This window comes from Pseudophryne corroboree, chromosome 3, assembly GCF_028390025.1.
Source record: "Pseudophryne corroboree isolate aPseCor3 chromosome 3, aPseCor3.hap2, whole genome shotgun sequence".
NCBI classification, from domain to species: Eukaryota; Metazoa; Chordata; class Amphibia; order Anura; family Myobatrachidae; genus Pseudophryne; species Pseudophryne corroboree.
The window spans coordinates 539,106,821-539,125,528 of NC_086446.1; the positions used below are offsets into that span (position 1 = coordinate 539,106,821).

An 18,708-nucleotide genomic window follows, 5' to 3' on the forward strand; every position below is an offset into this window, starting at 1 on the left:
TTCTTTATACATACATACTACATCTCTTTATTAACCAGTCTATATTAGCAGCAGACACAGTACAGTAGTCCACGGCTGTAGCTACCTCTGTGTCGGCACTCGGCAGTCCATCCATAATTGTATACTAGTATCCATCCATCTCCATTGTTTACCTGAGGTGCCTTTTAGTTGTGCCTATTAAAATATGGAGAACAAAAATGTTGAGGTTCCAAAATTAGGGAAAGATCAAGATCCACTTCCACCTCGTGCTGAAGCTGCTGCCACTAGTCATGGCCGAGACGATGAAATGCCAGCAACGTCGTCTGCCAAGGCCGATGCCCAATGTCATAGTACAGAGCATGTCAAATCCAAAACACCAAATATCAGTAAAAAAAGGACTCCAAAACCTAAAATAAAATTGTCGGAGGAGAAGCGTAAACTTGCCAATATGCCATTTACCACACGGAGTGGCAAGGAACGGCTGAGGCCCTGGCCTATGTTCATGGCTAGTGGTTCAGCTTCACATGAGGATGGAAGCACTCAGCCTCTCGCTAGAAAAATGAAAAGACTCAAGCTGGCAAAAGCAGTAGCACCGCAAAGAACTGTGCGTTCTTCGAAATCCCAAATCCACAAGGAGAGTCCGACTCCAATTGTGTCGGTTGCGATGCCTGACCTTCCCAACACTGGACGTGAAGAGCATGCGCCTTCCACCATTTGCACGCCCCCTGCAAGTGATGGAAGGAGCACCCGCAGTCCAGTTCCTGATAGTCAGATTGAAGATGTCAGTGTTGAAGTACACCAGGATGAGGAGGATATGGGTGTTGCTGGCGCTGGGGAGGAAATTGACCAGGAGGATTCTGATGGTGAGGTGGTTTGTTTAAGTCAGGCACCCGGGGAGACACCTGTTGTCCGTGGGAGGAATATGGCCGTTGACATGCCTGGTGAAAATACCAAAAAAATCAGCTCTTCGGTGTGGAAGTATTTCACCAGAAATGCGGACAACAGGTGTCAAGCCGTGTGTTCCCTTTGTCAAGCTGTAATAAGTAGGGGTAAGGACGTTAACCACCTCGGAACATCCTCCCTTATACGTCACCTGCAGCGCATTCATAATAAGTCAGTGACAAGTTCAAAAACTTGGGCCGACAGCGGAAGCAGTACACTGACCAGTAAATCCCTTCCTCTTGTAACCAAGCTCACGCAAACCACCCCACCAACTCCCTCAGTGTCAATTTCCTCCTTCCCCAGGAATGCCAATAGTCCTGCAGGCCATGTCACTGGCAATTCTGATGATTCCTCTCCTGCCTGGGATTCCTCCGATGCATCCTTGCGTGTAACGCCTACTGCTGCTGGCGCTGCTGTTGTTGCTGCTGGGAGTCGATGGTCATCCCAGAGGGGAAGTCGTAAGACCACTTGTACTACTTCCACCAAGCAATTGACTGTCCAACAGTCCTTTGCGAGGAAGATGAAATATCACAGCAGTCATCCTACTGCAAAGCGGATAACTGAGGCCTTGACATCCTGGGTGGTGAGAAACGTGGTTCCGGTATCCATCATTACTGCAGAGCCAACTAGAGACTTGTTGGAGGTACTGTGTCCCCGGTACCAAATACCATCTAGGTTCCATTTCTCTAGGCAGGCGATACCGAAAATGTACACAGACCTCAGAAAAAGAGTCACCAGTGTCCTAAAAAATGCAGCTGTACCCAATGTCCACTTAACCACGGACATGTGGACAAGTGGAGCAGGGCAGGGTCAGGACTATATGACTGTGACAGCCCACTGGGTAGATGTATGGACTCCCGCCGCAAGAACAGCAGCGGCGGCACCAGTAGCAGCATCTCGCAAACGCCAACTCTTTCCTAGGCAGGCTACGCTTTGTATCACCGGTTTCCAGAATACGCACACAGCTGAAAACCTCTTACGGCAACTGAGGAAGATCATCGCGGAATGGCTTACCCCAATTGGACTCTCCTGTGGATTTGTGGCATCGGACAACGCCAGCAATATTGTGTGTGCATTAAATCTGGGCAAATTCCAGCACGTCCCATGTTTTGCACATACCTTGAATTTGGTGGTGCAGAATTTTTTTAAAAACGACAGGGGCGTGCAAGAGATGCTGTCGGTGGCCAGAAGAATTGCGGGACACTTTCGGCGTACAGGCACCACGTACAGAAAACTGGAGCACCACCAAAAACTACTGAACCTGCCCTGCCATCATCTGAAGCAAGAAGTGGTAACGAGGTGGAATTCAACCCTCTATATGCTTCAGAGGTTGGAGGAGCAGCAAAAGGCCATTCAAGCCTATACAATTGAGCACGATAGAGGAGGTGGAATGCACCTGTCTCAAGCGCAGTGGAGAATGATTTCAACGTTGTGCAAGGTTCTGATGCCCTTTGAACTTGCCACACGTGAAGTCAGTTCAGACACTGCCAGCCTGAGTCAGGTCATTCCCCTCATCAGGCTTTTGCAGAAGAAGCTGGAGACATTGAAGGAGGAGCTAACACGGAGCGATTCCGCTAGGCATGTGGGACTTGTGGATGGAGCCCTTAATTCGCTTAACAAGGATTCACGGGTGGTCAATCTGTTGAAATCAGAGCACTACATTTTGGCCACCGTGCTCGATCCTAGATTTAAAGCCTACCTTGGATCTCTCTTTCCGGCAGACACAAGTCTGCTGGGGTTGAAAGACCTGCTGGTGAGAAAATTGTCAAGTCAAGCGGAACGCGACCTGTCAACAACATCTCCTCCTTCACATTCTCCCGCAACTGGGGGTGCGAGGAAAAGGCTCAGAATTCCGAGCCCACCCGCTGGCGGTGATGCAGGGCAGTCTGGAGCGACTGCTGATGCTGACATCTGGTCCGGACTGAAGGACCTGACAACGATTACGGACATGTCGTCTACTGTCACTGCATATGATTCTCTCACCATTGAAAGAATGGTGGAGGATTATATGAGTGACCGCATCCAAGTAGGCACGTCACACAGTCCGTACTTATACTGGCAGGAAAAAGAGGAAATTTGGAGGCCCTTGCACAAACTGGCTTTATTCTACCTAAGTTGCCCTCCCACAAGTGTGTACTCCGAAAGAGTGTTTAGTGCCGCCGCTCACCTTGTCAGCAATCGGCGTACGAGGTTACATCCAGAAAATGTGGAGAAGATGATGTTCATTAAAATGAATTATAATCAATTCCTCCGTGGAGACATTCACCAGCAGCAATTGCCTCCACAAAGTACACAGGGTGCTGAGATGGTGGATTCCAGTGGGGACGAATTGATAATCTGTGAGGAGGGGGATGTACACGGTGATATATCGGAGGATGATGATGAGGTGGACATCTTGCCTCTGTAGAGCCAGTTTGTGCAAGGAGAGATTAATTGCTTCTTTTTTGGGGGGGGTCCAAACCAACCCGTCATATCAGTCACAGTCGTGTGGCAGACCCTGTCACTGAAATGATGGGTTGGTTAAAGTGTGCATGTCCTGTTTATACAACATAAGGGTGGGTGGGAGGGCCCAAGGACAATTCCATCTTGCACCTCTTTTTCTTTTCTTTTTCTTTGCGTCATGTGCTGTTTGGGGAGGGTTTTTTGGAAGGGCCATCCTGCGTGACACTGCAGTGCCACTCCTAGATGGGCCCGGTGTTTGTGTCGCCCACTAGGGTCGCTTATCTTACTCACACAGTCAGCTACCTCATTGCGCCTCTTTTTTTCTTTGCGTCATGTGCTGTTTGGGGAGGGTTTTTTGGAAGGGACATCCTGCGTGACACTGCAGTGCCACTCCTAGATGGGCCCGGTGTTTGTGTCGGCCACTAGGGTTGCTTATCTTACTCACACAGTCAGCTACCTCATTGCGCCTCTTTTTTTTTTTGCGTCATGTGCTGTTTGGGGAGGGTTTTTTGGAAGGGACATCCTGCGTGACACTGCAGTGCCACTCCTAGATGGGCCCGGTGTTTGTGTCGGCCACTAGGGTCGCTTATCTTACTCACACAGTCAGCTACCTCATTGCGCCTCTTTTTTTCTTTGCGTCATGTGCTGTTTGGGGAGGGTTTTTTGGAAGGGCCATCCTGCGTGACACTGCAGTGCCACTCCTAGATGGGCACGGTGTTTGTGTCGGCCACTAGGGTCGCTTATCTTACTCACACAGCTACCTCATTGCGCCTCTTTTTTTCTTTGCGTCATGTGCTGTTTGGGGAGGGTTTTTTGGAAGGGCCATCCTGCGTGACACTGCAGTGCCACTCCTAGATGGGCACGGTGTTTGTGTCGGCCACTAGGGTCGCTTAGCTTAGTCATCCAGCGACCTAGGTGCAAATTTTAGGACTAAAAATAATATTGTGAGGTGTGAGGTATTCAGAATAGACTGAAAATGAGTGGAAATTATGGTTTTTGAGGTTAATAATACTTTGGGATCAAAATGACCCCCAAATTCTATGATTTAAGCTGTTTTTTAGGGTTTTTTAAAAAAAAACACCCGAATCCAAAACACACCCGAATCCGACAAAAAAAATTCGGTGAGGTTTTGCCAAAACGCGGTCGAACCCAAAACACGGCCGCGGAACCGAACCCAAAACCAAAACCCGAAAAATTTCAGGCGCTCATCTCTACTTAGCTCAAGACAAAGCCAAATACACACAGAAAGCGCTAGCCAAACCTGCACACACAACAGCTTAAGAACAACTACTAGTGGCCACAACAGGAGTCTAAATGGAACGCACGCCGGGACAGTGACACGCACGGCACTTCCTGTGTGCCGCGCGTCACTTCCGGTCCAGCGTTACCAGGTAACGGCATCGTGCGTATTGTAAACAGCCTCAGTGTATCGGAGTGCGCAAGCGTGTGGAACCGAGCACGGTCTCCACACCAGTTGCTCATATGGGACAAATAAGTAGCCAAGATGAAATTGATAGGTTGCCTAGCAACCTGTAATGCCTAAGCTGCCACCCAAATTGACTGCTACGCATCACTTCCGGTCACTCGTAACCGGGCAACAGTGATAGGTAAATGAGTCTAATAGACCTAATTATGTACACCCCTCGTTTAAGTGTTATACTGTAGCGTAGCTGGAGAGTGCCACAGACAATGTATTAACAAAATGAAAGGATCTAAACGATACGCATAGAGGTTATGTGCTGTCTGGATTAAAGTTCATCGTTTTCTGGAGAAGTCTGGTGAGTGCATCCTCATTTGTGCACATGTATTGTGGAACTTTGTTCGGATTGGACCTGTTCCTGGATTCTGCACCCCAGCTGCTGTGATTATGAACGACATGTGAGTGCGGCTTTTCTACAAAGGATATGTTTTGGGACATGTGATCGTGTCCCTGGGCCGGCACCCAGCTGATATATTAAGTCTTTACATGTGATACTTGGCATACTGAAGACATTATTTCTACTGATTTTTTATTCAAAACCTTTTTTTTTTTAACAGTTTGCAGTGGATCTTCTATTTTTAGCACTGTCTTGTGTTTTTTCTTTCTAATGTTAATATTTTTGTGATTGTTTGGATCAGAGGATGTGGGCATAGATTGGGTTCACAAACACACCGCATTTACTGGCTATTTGCAGTATGTCACATGCTCTAGGTATATTGGACGAACAGTCACTTAGTGATGCAGAACATTTGCTGGTTAGCCTTACTGATGATGAGGCTGAACGTGTACTATTTAATCAGGTAGATTTTGATAAACTGCCTTCGCAGACACCCATTGACTTATACCATAAACTACATAGATTGCGCAGGAGGGAAGTTGACCTTAACCTATATGGTCAGTTCCTTTCTGAGTATTTTCGAAAAAAGAGGATACCCCGAGGTTTTAGGATTGTCAACACACCCACCATTGGAAGGTAGAATCCTTCCTACTGTGTTAAATGGTGTGGTGTGTTGAACAAGTGTTCTCTAGACCTGCTTGTGTTAGTAATTGAGGAGGTTGGTGTTGAGCTCAGAAAAGTTAAGTCTGAGATCGAAATTTTTGAAAAGGAACAGGTGGCCTCACTTAAAGATGATAAAACTGAAAATTGGCTGGAGAAAATACAAGATCAGATAGACAAATATAAGCAGGAGTTGATATCCTTTAAAACAGGAATGGGGAACCTTCGGCCCTCCAGCTGTTGTTGAACTACAGATCCCAGCATGCCCTGCAACACTTTTAGCATGGCCAAATAGCAAAACAGTAGCAAGGCGTGCTGGTATGTGTAGTTCAACAACAGCTGGAGGACCGAAGGTTCCCCATCCCTGCTTTAAAAGAAAGAAATGGGAGACAGTAGGACTGGATTACCAAAAACACTCAGTCTATCGATGGCTCTCTGGTGAGGGTAGGGACAGCTCCTTTCGCTATAGTCACCCCCACAGGTTTAGGGGGGCGGGGTGGCCGTGCCTTTGGTTCACATTCCCACAATTCATACTCCTCCTCCGATTCTGACTACACAGATACTTTACCACCCTCTGGGGCGTCATCCTCCTCGACTTTTTTAGGCCCGGATACTCGCTCCAAACGGGAATTAGCTACGGGAGGCCTCACCTGCGGCGGGGTGGGTTCAAAAAATTGTGGAAGAAGCAAGAAGGGGCCCAAAATCAAAACCTAATTTTCAATTTGTCTAACCACCAGCTTACTGAGGCTGAGACGTCTCTTTTGAGTAAGGGTTGTGCCCACCAACGGTTTTAAATCTTTTCAGTGGTCCATTGAGCATTACAAAATGGGCCGGCAGTTAAGACTGCGTGAATACTTTGATAACCAACCCAAAAAAAACAAATTCTATAGAGACGGTCTCTACTTCATCCAAGGTGTTCCGCAGTCCCAGTACTTTTGATCCCATCTCCAATAATGCAAGTCTACGTACCTTTATGAGATTGACTAATTCAGATGTGACCAGGGCAGCTAGCAGTAATACAAAACACTATTCTAACCTCACTAGCGACGAATGGAAAGCACTGAGGAATTTGAGAAATTACACCGCTCTTGTCATCACAAATGCTGACAAGGGCGGTGCCGTTGTATTACAGAATTTTACTGATTATGATGAGGAGATTAGATCCCAGTTGGCCAATGGGGACACTTATGCTCAGGTTGAATTTAATCCAATTCCACGGATAAAGAAGGACGTTGACTCTGTATTATCTACTGCTCTCCAGCATGGGTGGATTACTGAGGATGTTTATGAATTTCTGACGGTTGAATTTCCGGTGTGTCCAGTAATTTATACCCTCCCGAAAGTCCATAAGTCCCTGAGCAAACCTCCTGGGCGTCCCATTATTTCCGCACGCTGCTCTCTTTTGCAACCGTTGGCGGTGTTTGTAGACTATTTTCTGCAACCTTGTGTAAAGAGTATGAAGAGCTACTTACGGGACACAGGTGACTTTTTGGGAGGTTTAAATTCTCTGGACTGCATCTTGGCTGATTACCAACTAGCGACCCTTGATGTTAACTCTCTGTATACAGTCATCCCCCATGATGAAGGATTAATGGCTGTACGTGAAGCACTTCTAGTGGGCCCTTATGAAAGACCTCCTATTGACTTTATTTTGGATCTTATTAGATTAGTGTTGTCACATAATCACTTCCAATATCAGGGGGAGTACTTTATCCAGCGCACTGGGACAGCGATGGGATCGAATCTGGCCCCGGGGTTCGCTAACCTATATATGGCTAAATACAAGAATGAACACATCCTTCCTCAGTATGGGGAACAGATTGTTTACTATAGGAGGTACATTGACGACCTCTTCGTGATATGGAGGGGTTCCACTGAGTCGTTCTATGCCATGGTGGATGCGCTTAATGGGCTGAACACCTCTATTAGGTTCACTGCAAACATCAGTAGTTCTACAATTCATTTTTTGGATGTGACGATTTTGAGTCAACCACCAGTTCTAGAATACACCCTATACCGGAAGCCCACTGATCGCAACATGCTACTGTGGGCCACAAGTCACCATCCAGATAAGCTTAAATCGAACTTGCCTGTTTCACAGCTACTTAGAGTCCTCAGGAATAATTCCGATGCAGGTCGAGCTGAGATCCAGTTGCAGGACTGTGTGGACCGGTTTGTTCGTCGTGGATACAAAAGAGGTGAAGTGCTGAAATGCCTTGCCAAGGCACGTACAATCCACGATAAGGGTGGCAATTCCGCCAAACAACCAAGAGAGCCTAACCGTATGATCTTTAAAATCAGTTGCAGTACCAATTTGAAGTCCATACAGAAAACTGTCACGGACAATTGACCCATTGTTAGTTCTGACCCCAGGTTTAAGTCCGTTGGTCCAAAGCCTCCTTTATTCAGTATACAACGTGGCCAGAATTTGAAGGACATTCTTCTTAGACCAACCATGAGCACCGTTGGCTCCAGTGGTGGACAATGGCTTGGTAAAGGACCAGGGTGCTACAAATGTCTACAGTGCACCACATGCCGGTCTATGGTTACTGGACAGTCTTTTAACCATCCACTATATGGGACCAAGATTAAGTTGAGACATCATCTGGTCTGCACCATGGACCATGTTATATACTACCTGACGTGCCCGTGTGGCAAGATGTATGTTGGTAAGACGATACGTACCTTTCGTGAAAGGATGAACCAACATCGGTCTTCGATTCATTTGGCTTACTCAACCAGTAAGACTGACAAACCGGTGGCAGCACATTTCTTACAATCCAAACACCAACTTTCCACCATGTGGTCCATTATGATTGACTGGGTGCCTCCACTCACTAGAGGCGGTGATAGAAACAAGCGGTTACTGAAACGCGAGGCATATTGGGGACAATGTCACCGAAAGGACTTAATGAACAGAATCCATTACACATATTTTTGTGACTTGGCATCAGTTGTGCTAATGTTAGTTTGGCTTTTTTGTTGAGCATCCGGTGTTTTCTTTCTTTATTTTTTATGCATTTTTCGACAGTGCAGGGGTGTTCAGCTCATTGAGTGATCCACTAGTCATGTCCTCTGATCCTTTTTTGTTTTTGCTTTTTGATTGCATCTATATGTATTCCACTAGGTGTATATGCATCTTGTGGTGCGATATCATCTTGTGGTTTTTTTATTTGTTTGTATATGTTCAGCACATGTTTGTTTTTAAATATATATACCTGTACCGCTCTGACCATTATTCTGATGGATGCCTGTGTGCCACTGGTGCAGCCCGCCTAGTAACCCCACTAACATTGAGACATTTTACTTCCCCTAGGCGGTAGGGTTTGGTCCTCTTTGACTTTGCCTTACGCTGATTTGCCTCATATGCGGGAGGTGTACAGCCATGTTTTTAATCTGATGTTTATTTTGTTTGAACTTTTGTTTGTAACTTGGTATCTTCAGTTTTGTCATTAGCGAGGTATATGTTGCCTAGTAACCTCTATGCGTATCGTTTAGATCCTTTCATTTTGTTAATACATTGTCTGTGGCACTCTCCAGCTACGCTACAGTATAACACTTAAACGAGGGGTGTACATAATTAGGTCTATTAGACTCATTTACCTATCACTGTTGCCCGGTTACGAGTGACCGGAAGTGATGCGTAGCAGTCAATTTGGGTGGCAGCAATGGCATTACAGGTTGCTAGGCAACCTATCAATTTCATCTTGGCTACTTATTTGTCCCATATGAGCAGCTGGTGTGGAGACCGTGCTCGGTTCCACACGCTTGCGCACTCCGATACACTGAGGCTGTTTACAATACTCACGATGCCGTTACCTGGTAACGCTGGACCGGAAGTGACGCGTGGCACACAGGAAGTGCCGTGCGTGTCACTGTCCCGGCGTGCGTTCCATTTACGGGGCTAGACTCCTGTTGTGGCCACTAGTAGTTGTTCTTAAGCTGTTGTGTGTGCAGGTTTGGCTAGCACTTTCTGTGTGTATTTGGCTTTGTCTTGAGCTAAGCAGTTTAGCGATGGTTATCTTGTCTTTACTGCTAATTGGATGATTGGGCGGCGTGGCTGCACGAGTGGTATATATGGTCTTACTATTCAGGACAGTGTTAGGAAGATGGCAACCTGGTAATTTGGTTTTGAGAAAGGCTCTGCTGTGAGCCGAAACGTTGCCCTTCTTTTTGTGAGTATGTGCTGTCTGGATTAAAGTTCATCGTTTTCTGGAGAAGTCTGGTGAGTGCATCCTCATTTGTGCACATGTATTGTGGAACTTTGTTCGGATTGGATCTGTTCCTCGATTCTGCACCCCAGCTGCTGTGATTATGAACGACATGTGAGTGCGGCTTTTCTACAAAGGATATATATATATATATATATATATATATATATATATACACACACACACACACACACACACACACACACACATACATACATACATACATACATACATACATACTGTCTATGAATTGAACGACAGCTGCTTATTTACTCAGTAGGATATATTTAGATTAAAAACATGCAGAGTCGGATTACCAAATAGGCAGAGTAGGCACTGGCCTATGGACCCCAAGCCTTTTAGGAGCTCCAGGACAACGGATCTGTTAGGAACTCCCTTAATGCAAAACAGAACTCCAAGTCACAGATCGTAGCAGAAAACAGGTAGGTTTATTTTATGGTGGTGAAGCATACAGGAAAACAAAAATGATGTCAGGCACAGCAGACTGAAAGAAATATTTCCTGGGTATCACAGAAACATGAAAAAACTTAACTTGGTGGTGCAAGTAAACTGGAATCCAAACGTAAACTCAGGAACACTGGAGAACACGGTTTGCAGGCTAGATTTGGACGGTAACAGAGGGCTGGAATACAAGAAACCAAGACTGGCAGGCTTGTCTGGAAAACTGACGTTTGAACAGGAACACAGGATACCAAGACAGGCAGGTTTGACAGGCAAACAACATTAATGATCCAGCAATGGATGCTGGATCTTAGGCCAATTATATAGCACAGGCCACAGGTGAATCAAGCTGGAATAGAACCCTAATTAATACACCTGACCACAAAACAGAACAAACCCAAGGTATGGTGACCCCTAGTGGTAAAGAACATATCACCATAAAATACACAGCACAAATAATATAACAGGATCAAAATAATATTTATTTGATCTTGAAAGAAAATTACAATCAAGCCATTCCAAACGATGCCAAATATCACCAGCCGGGACCCACTGGCAGTTGGTGTGACTCCCCTATTTGAATTTTGGACTGTGCTGCAGCCCCACCTCTGGATTAGAAGATAATATGTGAGGGGGGCCTTGAGAGCACGACTGCCTAGGGACCTCCACAGGGTTTAATCCAGCAGTGAACACATGTGAAGGCGGTGGAAACATTTTTAAAGTAACGCCAAGAAGAGTCATCACATTATGGACAGGGATGTGTTTGAGTAAATCTATTACATACCATGTCAATCTCAGGTGCTGGACCCAGAGAGGTCATCTGTCATTGCAGTTGCCATCTCTGTTCTTGATTTGGTACAATGGCCTAAATGTATTAAGCTTTAACAAGAGATAAAGTGGAGACGGATAAAGAGTAATTAATGACCAGCCAATCAGCTCCTAACTATCATTTTTCAAACACAGCCTGTAACATGGCAGTTAGGAAGATGATTGGCTGGTCATTTACTCACTCTATATCCATCTCCACTTTATCTATTGTTAAGGCTTAATACATTTGGGACATTAATGGGCCTAATTCAGAGTTGATCGCAGCAGCAAATTTGTTATCAGTTGGGCAAAACCATGTGCACTGCAGGGGGGCAGATATAACATGTGCAGAGAGAGTTAGATTTGGGTGGGATGTGTTCAGACTGAAATCTAAATTGCAGTGTAAAAATAAAGCAGCCAGTATTTACCCTGCACAGAAACAATATAACCCACCCAAATCTAACTCTCTCTGCACATGTTACATCTGTCCCACCTGCAGTAGCGGATCTTGCCACGGGCAAGCAGGACTTTTGCCCGGGGCGCCGCCTTCCGGAGGGCGCTGGCGCCGTCCGGAGGGCGCCGCACCATGGCAAGATCCGCCACTGCTGTGCCCTCCGCTGCCCGCTGTGTCCCCCGGCTCTGCGGCTGTGGTCCCCTGTGAAGAGAACTAGACGCGTAGCATCGAGTTTCCCTTCGCTGAGCGGTGCGCGATGACGTCATCGCGCACCGCACAGCAAAGGTCCTCTCCGCGAAGGGAACTAGACGCTACGCGTCTAGTTTCCCTTCGTGGAGAGAACCTTTTGCTGTGCGGTGCGCAATGGCGTCATCGCGCACCGTTCAGCATTTAAGCGGCGCTTCTACTGTACAGGGGGCGTAACTGGTCACGCCCCCTGTATTAAGCCATGCCACCATTCCCTGCCCGGGGTGCCGAGGACCCTCGAACCGGCCCTGCCCACCTGCAGTGCAGCATGGTTTTGCCCAACTGCTAACAAGTTTGCTGCTGCAATCAACTCTGAATTACCACCTTATGGCACACGCTAAGCCTACTGGGAGTGTATCTTAGCATAGCAGAATTGCGAACGAAAGCTTCGCTAATTTTCTCGTAACGATTACCCCGCAGTTTCTGAGTAGCTCCAGACTTACTCAGCCATTGCGACCAGCTCAGTCCTTTTCGTTCCTGGTTTGACGTCACAAACACACAGAGCGTTTTCCCAGCCACTCCCCTGTTTCTCCAGTCACTCCTGCGTTTTGCAACTCGAACGCCTGCGTTTTTCCGCACACTCCCAGAAAACGTCCAGTTTCCGCCCAGAAACACGCACAAACTGTCAATCACACTACGATCAGCAGAACGATGAAAAAACTTTGTTACGCCGTGAGTAAAATACCAAACTTTTGTGCTAATTTACTTGGCGCAGGCGCGCTGCGTACATTGCGCATGCGCAGTTTGCGACTAATTGCTCCGTAGCGAAAAAAAATAGCGAGCGAACAACTCGGAATGACCCCCTATGTCTCTTACCGAGGTGAAGCAGAAAGCGATACCAACAAGATGTGTTAACACCTCGGATGCAGTGTTTCTGACCTTCCGTCTGGCTCCACTGCACATGTGCGAAATCTCGCAACCATTTCAAGATTTCCAGTGTACATCAGGGCCCCAGCAGCCGCCACAGGTCAACACACACATATCGGCAGGTAACATCTGCTGATATGAAAAAGAAACCATAAGCCGCAAAAGTGTGTTTATTGGTTTTGTAACACATCTGAAACATTTTCCATCTCCCTACAATTGTACGGTGATGATGAAGTTGTTAGATGTTTACAGCTAATGTAGGGAAGTGATTTTTCTCTATGTTATCTGCTTTCATACATGCCGAGGTTAGTTGTGTCAGATAGCGCCGATATAGCACATTTGACACTTACCACCTCTTCTTACATCTTTCCCATAATGCCAGAAAAGATTCTTGGCATGCAGCTTCTCCGAGCTTACAGATACCAGTGGTAGGACCAAAACAGTGGAGAGGGGAAAGCCCTCTCCAGAATCAGAGAGAAGATGATTCAGTTAATTGCTCAATGCCAATCATGAGTGCCAGTAGGTGACTTAGGATTTGCTCAGCTTCTACAGTTTCTCCACAGTCCAACCACACCATTGGGAAATGTACAAAAATGCCAGTCACCAATGCAAGCTTTATAGCGGAGATTCTCAAATGTGGTCCTTATGGCACCCAAACGATCCAGGTATTAAGTTCATCCATGCTTGGTCACAGGTGACGTAATTAGTACCTCAGTCAATTTGATTTAAATCTGTGCTGAGTCTTGGATATACTTAGAACCTGGACTGTTGGGGTGCCTTGAAGACCGCGATTAAGAATCTCTGCCTTATAGCATTAAAGTAGCTGTATTGTTTCCAGCACCGTTTGGTATAGACAGTACGGCAAAAGGATATGCTGGAACTTGTTTCATGTCAATATGTTATTTACTTGCAACATGGTTCCCTCAATGTACACTACTACATAATATACTGGAGCTTTGTAGATGAAAGATAATAATAATGATAATAATAATACTGTATTTTTAAACAGATAAATATAAGAGTATAATATATCAGATGTAACCAGAATGTCAATGAAAGTAGATGTTTTAATTTGAATTCCCATCAGACAAGCTATTTCACAAGTTGACCAATGCTATAAGCCCTGATCCAGTATGACCAGATGTTCGAGAGCTTCATATCCCACCCCCAGTTCCATGTAGACACAGGTGAGAGAGCTGTGCCAGCTTCTAATCTATCATCAATGGCTATACAGCCACTGATATTAAGATCTTCATGTTTGGAGGACTTTCAACTTATTATCACCGAAATAAAGGCAAATATAAATCAAATAGGGCAGTGGCCTATCACACTTTGTGCAACACAACTACTGTAGTTAATAAACACCAATGAGACTCTAGAAGATAAGGCTACAAATTGTATGCTTGCACTGTGACTCATTATTAATTATTGGGTTGACTGCATATTTCAGCTTAATGCAGTGGTTCTCAAGCTGTGTGCCGTGGCACCCTGGGGTGCCTCAGGACACTTGCAGGGGTGCCTTGGATTGGTGGTCTAGGAACAATTCAAATTTTCTCATACGTCCTAGAGGATGCTGGGGTCCACTTCATGACCATGGGGTATAGACGGGATCCACAGGAGCAGGACTTTTCAATGAATGTGAACTGGCTCCTCCCTCTATGCCCCTCCTCCAGACCTCAGTTTTAGAAATGTGCCCAGGCTGACTGGATGCACTCCAGGGGAGCTCTAAGCTTCTCTGAAAAGACTTATGTTAGGTTTTTTTATTTTCAGGGAGAACTGCTGGCAACAGCCTCCCTGCTTCGTGGGACTGAGGGGGCAGAAGTAGGAACCAACTTCCTGAAGAGTTTCATGGCTCTGCTTCTGGCTGACAGGACACCATTAGCTCCTGAAGGGTACTGAACGCTAGCCGTGTCTAGATGCTCACTCCCACAGCACGCCGTCACCTCCTCACAGAGCCAGAAGTCAGAAGACAGGCGAGTGTAAGAAGATAGATCTTCAATCAAGTAAAGTGACGGCTGAGGTACCGCGCGGCTGGTGGGAGCGCAGCGCGCCATTGCTGCCCACACACACAGGCACTGCAGGGTGCAGTGCGCGGGGGGGGGGGGTGCCCTGGGCAGCAAAATACCTATATAAACTGGCTAAAAGGGGGCATAAGATGCCCCGGCACAGCCCTACCCCCACCAGTACAAATATTATAAAAACTCTCTGAGGTAAAAACGCGCTATTGCGGGGGCGGAGCTTCTTCCTCAGGCAGCCAGCACACTGCTCAGCGCCATTTTCTCTCTCTCCTCAGGCTGCAGAGACATCGCTAGTCCTCCTCCACTTCTGACTACAAGTATCAGGGTGCAAAACAGGGGTGTGCATAAGCGAATTTGGTGCTCTACAAGTGTGTTTACTGTGTAAAACAGCGCTGCATGTCAGTGGGCATTTTTTGTTCACAGGCATTATATACTGGTGCTGGGGTTGTGAACTGGCTGCTCCTAAGCTGTGTCCCTCTGACAGATTTTACTGTGGGTCTGTCCCCTATAAGTCCCAGTGTGTCTGTGTGTGTGTTGTGCACGTGTGTAAGACATGTCAGAGGCAGGGAGTTCTTCCCCGGAGGAAGCCATTTTAGGGACACAGACTTGTACTGTGGTGGCGCTACCGGCACACCAAGAGCCTGCATGGGTGAAAGAAATACGTTATAGTATGCATCATATCAATAGGAGGTTAGATAAGTCTGAATCTCATGCAGAATGCTGGAGAAAGTCTGTGGAAGATGTGATTTTTCAGGGTTCTGTTCTTCCACCCCAGGCGACTCCCCTGGGTCACATAAGAGACCGTTTGCAAATATTGTAAATACTGACTGATACCGACACGGACACTGATTACTGCCGACGATAGTAACTCCAGAGAAATAGATCATAAATTGGCGAAAAAAATACAATATATGATTGTGGCTATAAGAGAAGTTCTGGAGGTTACTGAATCCACTCCTGTACCTCAGGAGAAGGCCTATTTCTATAAAGAAAAGAAATCTAAGGTTACTTTCCCTCCTTCCCACGAGCTTAATACTCTCTTTGAAGGGGTGTGGGTGAATCCCGAAAAGAAATTTCGTATTCCCAAGAGGATTCAGATGGCTTATCCTTTCCCTACAGAGGACAGGAAAAAGTGGGAGTCACCCCCAGTGTTAGACAGTGAACTGTCCAGGTTGACAAAGAAAGTAATTCTCCCTGCACCTGGGACGGCTTCACTAAAGGAGCCGGCAGACCGCAAAATGGAGACTACATTAAAATCCATTTATGTTGCCAATGCTACGCTGCTCAGGCCCACAATTGCTTGCGCGTGGGTGAGTCGCGCTATTGAAAAATTGTCAGATAGCTTGTCATCAGAAATTGACACGATTGATAAAGATGAGATACTCCTTAAGTTAGGGAATATCAAAGATGGTGCCGCATACATGCTAGAGGCGATGCAAGATATTGGACTCTTGGGTTCAACAGCCGTTACCATGGCAGTATCGGCTCGGCGGGCGTTGTGGATTCGCCAGTGGAACGCGGATGCAGATTCCAAAAAGAATATGGAGGCTCTCCCGTATAAAGGTGAGGCCTTATTTGGTGATGGACTGGATGCGTTAATCTCAGCGGCTACCGCAGGTAAGTCGACTTTTTTGCCTTCTGCTCCTGCACCAGCAAAAAAGACATATCAGTCTCACATGCAGTCCTTACGGCCCAATAAATAGAAAAAGGCCAAAGGTTCTCCCTTCTTTGCAGGTAGGGGAAAGGGGAAAGGGAAAGAAGTCCTCCACGACTTCAGGATCCCAGGAGCAGAAGTCAACCTCTACTTCTGCCAAATCTACAGCATGACGCTGGGGCTCCCTTGCGGGAGGCCGCTCAGGTGGGGGCACGTCTCAAACTGTTCAGCCAAGGTTGGGTTCAGTCTGGCCTGGACCCCTGGGTTTTGCAGATAGTATCCCAGGGGTACAAGCTGGAGTTTCAAGACGTTCCCCCATGCCGATTTTTCAAATCGACCTAGCCAGCTTCTCTTCCAGAACGAGAGGCAGTAACAGCGGCAATTCAAAAATTATGTCAGGATCAGGTCGTAGTCCTGGTACCTTTGTCACAAGAAGGGGAGGGGTTTTATTCAAGCCTCTTTGTAGTTCCGAAGCCGGACGGCTCGATCAGACCGATCCTAAACCTAAAAAATCTGAATCTCTACTTGAAACAGTTCAAGTTCAAGATGGAATCACTCAGGGCAGTGATTTCCAATCTGGAGGAGGGGGATTACATGGTGTCAGTAGACATAAAGGATGCTTACCTGCATGTTCCCATTCATCCTCTTCACCAGGCTTATCTGAGATTCGCGGTTCAGGATTGCCATTACCAGTTCCAGACATTGCCTTTCAGTCTCTCCACGGCGCCGAGGGTATTCACCAAGGTAATGGCGGAGATGATGGTCCTCCTTCATCAAAAAGGAGTCAATATAATTCCTTATCTGGACGATCTCCTGATAAAGGCGAGATCCAGGGAGCAGTTACTACAGAACATCACACTCTCCCTGTCCATACTCCAACAACACGGTTGGATCACAACTTTTCCAAAATCACAGTTGGAACCGACGACAAGATTGTCTTTTCTCGGGATGATTCTGGACACAGAAGTTCAGAGAGTATTTCTACCGGTGGAAAGGCTTGGAAATCCAGAAAATGGTAAAACAGATATTGAAACCATCAAGTGTGTCGATCCATCAGTGCATTCGGTTGTTGGGGAAGATGGTGGCGGCCTATGAGGCCATACAGTTTGGCAGGTTCCATGCCAGAGTATTCCAGTGGGACCTGTTGGACAAGTGGTCGGGATCCCTCCTACACATGCACCGGAAGATAGTCCTGACGTCAAAAGCCAGGATTTTGCTCCTGTTCTGGCTGCACAGCTCGCACCTACTAGAGGGATGCAGGTTCGGGATTCAGGACTGGGTCCTGGTAACCACGGATGCAAGTCTCCGAGGCTGGGGAGCTGTCACTCAGGGGGAAAGCTTCCAAGCAAAATGGTCAAGTCAGGAAACCTGCCTTCACATAAACGTGCTGGAATTGAGAGCCATTTACAACGGCCGTCAACAAGCGGTACATCTTCTTCAAGATCATCCCGTGCAGATCCAGTCGGACAATGTAACAGCAGTCGCATACATAAACAGGCAGGGCGGAACGAAAAGCAGAGCGGCGATGGCAGAGGTGACAACGAGCCTCCTCTGGGCAGAAAGACATGTAACGGCTCTGTCGGCAATTTTCATTCCGGGAATAGACAACTGGGAAGCCGACTTCCTCAGCAGACACGATCTCCATCCAGGAGAGTGGGGCCTCCACCAAGAAGTCTTCGCAGAGGTGACAAGTCTTTGGGGAGTTCCTCAAGTAGACATGATGGCATCTCGTTGCAACAAGAAGCTTCAGAAATATTGTTCCAGGTCGAGAGACCCACAAGCAATAGCAGTGGATGCGCTAGTGACCTAGTGAGTATTCCGGTCAGTGTATGTCTACCCTCCACTACCGCTGATACCAAAAGTTCTCAGGATCATAAGAAGAACAAGGGTTCGAGCAATCTTCATTGCCCCAGACTGGCCAAGGAGGGCTTGGTACCCAGATCTTCAGGAGTTGCTCATAAAAGATCCTCGGCCTCTTCCTCTTCGCGAGGACCTGCTGCAGCAGGGGCCATGCGTGTATCAAGACTTACCGCGGCTACGTTTGACGGCATGGCTGTTGAGCGTCGGATCGTAGCCCGAAAGGGTATTCCAAAGGAAGTCATTCCCACGCTTATTCAGGCCAGGAAAGGAGTAACGTCAAAACATTACC

At 46.8% G+C, this 18,708-nt stretch overlaps 1 protein-coding gene and 1 long non-coding RNA gene across 2 annotated transcripts in view; both read left to right on the top strand.

Annotated features, from left to right (window-relative positions):
* The window catches only part of RPL38 (ribosomal protein L38), a 485,012-nt gene that overhangs the window by 32,944 nt on the left and 433,360 nt on the right, over positions 1 to 18,708 (top strand). The window lies entirely within an intron of this gene.
* The window catches only part of LOC135057995 (uncharacterized), a 47,037-nt gene continuing 38,084 nt past the window's right edge, over positions 9,756 to 18,708 (top strand). The window contains exon 1 of the long non-coding RNA XR_010244517.1: positions 9,756 to 10,065. This is a non-coding gene — a long non-coding RNA (uncharacterized LOC135057995). The remainder of the gene's footprint in view (positions 10,066 to 18,708) is intronic.